This window comes from Oryzias melastigma, linkage group LG6, assembly GCF_002922805.2.
Source record: "Oryzias melastigma strain HK-1 linkage group LG6, ASM292280v2, whole genome shotgun sequence".
Classification (NCBI taxonomy): Eukaryota; Metazoa; Chordata; class Actinopteri; order Beloniformes; family Adrianichthyidae; genus Oryzias; species Oryzias melastigma.
The window spans coordinates 20,168,166-20,171,828 of NC_050517.1; the positions used below are offsets into that span (position 1 = coordinate 20,168,166).

Here is a 3,663-nt window from a genome sequence, read left to right on the forward strand (position 1 = left end):
TACACTAGGAATGATGGCCTGTCTGCCTGGAGGGGGGGTGGGGAGGTGTGTGTGTGTGGAGGGGAGGGGAAGTCAGCAACCACAAGTGTCATGTAAACCTATACTTTCCACCCACTGCTGTTTCATGAATACTTAATTAGAGCACAGGGCCCGAAAATACCCGACTTGTGAGTTTCCTGCCCTCGCTTTACTAACAGTGATGTTTGGGCGGGAGACGACGTGGCCAGACGACATGTTTCACTGCAAAAGGTGAGCCTTTTGGGAGTCTAGCTGTGTGATATGATCTGTGTCAGACAGAGGAGAGCCGGTCAGGTGTGGCTGTGGGAGGAAGGATCTCCATATGTCAAAAAGCTGCAGCTCACAAGGCTGATAGGGATCGCCACGTGCAGTGGGATGCCTGACATCCCTGTCAGAGGTGGAGAGAAGTTTTTTTCACAAAAAAATAAAGAAAATAATGTATTTTTAGGATATGAAGAATCAATTCCTATTTATTCTGAAAGACATTCATGTACTTAGTGGTGTTTTAATTTGCATGATTGTTGCTTTTATTGTCATTAACCCTCCCTCCACAGCTGGAAAGCATAATAACTCCACAGGATGTCCATTCAAGAAAGTCTCCCACCAGCAACCCAACAACAAAAAAGTGTTAAATCCGAGTGTGTAATAAAAATGCACGGTGTGTTTCAATGCCTGGGAGCAGAGAGTGAATGAATAAATGGATGAAATGAAACTGTCAGATTGTTAATCTTTCCGTCAGTAATGGAGACATCCTCCCTATATGGACAGTGACAAATACGTATAGACGGCGCAGGTATTCAGAACGAATAAATACCTGATGGAAGGTAGACGCAGAGTCTGGCTGATGTAATCAGCCGCGCCACATCGAGGGCTCTCCATCATTGCAATCTGTAGATTGCTATAAAAGTTCTCAGAATTGCTCTGAGCAACCCAATCTAAACCAATAGACAATCATAGCCTCTGATCTCAGCCCCAATTTAGACATTTCTCAGCGGAATGGGATAGAAATTAGACGTATGTGATCCGGAGACGGATAGATAGATGGATAGACGGGCAGAAAAAAAAACTAAAAAAAAAAACGCTGTGGCTGCGTGCGTCAAAACGCAGGAGGTTTGCAATTAACAACAGTTCATGGGAGTACAATTTTACACAACACCGCCAGGTCCAGAGAGGGCGAACAGAGAGGCAATTAAAAGGTGACAATTAGTCGTTTGGTTATGTTGAAGTCGCTGAAGTGGCGCGACAGAGCCGCGCGCCCTTTGGCACGGACGGAGGCGCGCGGATGGAAGAGGAGCGACGGCCCTCCTCTTTCTCCTTCTCCGGCGGGGGACGCAGACCTCGGCATCGGATCTGACAAAAACAGAGAGGAAAGTGACTTGAACATGTCAGTAAAATAATATTTAAATATATATATTTTAAAAAAACACGCACTTTTTCTCCGACGTTTCTATCTAAAAATAATTATTATCTTTATTATAGGTTAGTTACAATAATAATAATAATTAAAGCATAAAAATGCAAATAAATAGTTTGATTCAAAATATATATAAACAAAAATATAACAAAGATAATGTGGTTTGTCCGGATTCTCCTGTGGCCTGATGCAGGTTTAATGTCGGTGCAGCAGCGGGAGCTGAAATAGTTCCCGGCGCGCAGAGCTATTTCCCCAGGCGGACATCCTCAGAGCCAGATTTCTCCTGGAAATGAGTCGTGAAACGCGGCATGCTTGGATACAGAAAACAGCAGGTTTAATGTCCACCCAGCACCTGTTATGTCTTGGATGTTGCTGATGAGCAGGAGGGGAAAAAAGACAAAAAAAAAGAAAGACAAAAAAAGGATGTGAGTGATAGATGTGCATGGATCTGACCTGCCACGGAAAGTTTAAATGGGTTGGGCAAAGACCCGCATGTGACCAAAGTGGCCGAGATGATAGAAATCATCATCAGAGGGGTAATTACAGCATATTTTATGGCTGGGCGCCTTTGCCAAAAACAGTAATTTGGAGTACGTCTCTTCTTTTAAGCAGAGGAGCCGTTTAGCGTGGAGGATGGACGCAGTTGTGAAAGCAGTGATGGATACTATTGTCCCAAAGTTGACCCTCTGTTAACATCCTGGCAGCATATGGATCCTGTCACCATGGAAAAGGACAAAAGTCATTTTTCCCTCCAACACACCAGATCCAGTTTTTTTTAAAGCTGACCAATAAATGGGTGGAGGTCTTCCTTTATCCCTCCCCTCCCAATGTACCATCCCTCCCTTTGTTTTGCAGGTGTCTCCAATTACCTGCTTATTTGCTTCTAATTTAGGTTCTCCTCTACATATTTATACCTCCACGAACACCAAAGTTGCTGGAAATCCGAGCATCCTTCTTTCAGAAGACGAAGGATGTCAGATGTGAGAGATGCAGGACGCCGGCTGGCGTGGCATTCCGAATTTTCCTGGTTAAAGATTAGTGCCAAGGGAGCAAATCAGTTCAACTCGGATGCCAGGAGAGACAGGGTGTTGCTAAGAGACAGGGATGCTGCAACGCAACTTCCATCAGGAGCTCCACTCTGACATTACATGCAAATTAGCTTGTGCCAAATCTTTTGTGTGAAAGCAATTGCGGTGCCACTAATACCTGGCCTAAAAACCGTTCATACGACGACTCTTCTTGGAATGCAAATGAGCTTTGGAGAGCGTGACAAATACATACAGGCACACTTGTTGGAGTCCAAACGCACTTGAATTTTATCATTTAAAAAAAACAAGTTTTAATTTTTTTGTGCAATGTTCCCTGGAGAGGGGATGTTTTAGAGATTGAGTTCAGCAGAATGAACACATTAGTTTGAGAGGGAAAATAAAGGAAGATTCTCAGTGCTGACAAAAACAAAAGCATGTCATTTCATAGTGTCTTGCATCAACATGGATTATTCACACGTGACACGCTGTCTTGACCCGCGTGTCATTTAACACAAGAATAATAACGACGCTCTGCAGGAGGAGTCTGAGGCTGGACGGCTGCAGAGGGCAGAGGGGTTGTGACCTGTTCCAGGTCAGCTCAGGTTATCTGAAGTGGACACTGGTAATGGCCTTTTAGACATGCCAGGTTTGATCTTTAGCAGCAGAGGAGGGAGAGGTAATCAATATGTGAGCAGAGAGCTGATATGAAAGTACTGTAGGAGCAACTGGTAAGCATCTGCATGTCACCTAATTGGTCGGACATTTGAAGGAGGTCACTGCTGGAGAGAAACAAAGATCCCCTCATCAATGCGCGAAATACTTTGAACAAAGACTGTTAAAATTCTAATCAATCGGGCATTGATTCTTCAATATGTTATGTAAAAAAATATATAAATATATGTATCTATATCTGTATATATATAAGTAAATAAATGTAAAAGGGTTGGAAATTAATAAAAAAATTGTACTAGCTAAATAGTATATATATGTGTATATATATATATATATTTTATTTTATTTTTTTTCTAAATGCAAAGATTTGTGTGATTTCATATTGTAATTATTCTCAGATAATAAGATAATAGGCGGTTGGAAAGTAATGTAACAAAACTAAAATTGTGATTAATTGCGATAAATTTGTTTCCAAGTTTGTGAATATTAAGTTAAAATTTTTATTGATTCCTGGTCTTTATATGTATGTAT

General features: G+C 41.8%; 1 long non-coding RNA gene across 1 annotated transcript in view; it reads right to left on the reverse strand.

The window, feature by feature from the left end:
- Positions 1-6: 6 nt before the first annotated feature.
- Positions 7-3,663, reverse strand: part of LOC118598863 — a 109,762-nt gene continuing 106,105 nt past the window's right edge. Inside the window, exon 4 of the long non-coding RNA XR_004948056.1 lies at positions 7-1,368. This is a non-coding gene — a long non-coding RNA (uncharacterized LOC118598863). The remainder of the gene's footprint in view (positions 1,369-3,663) is intronic.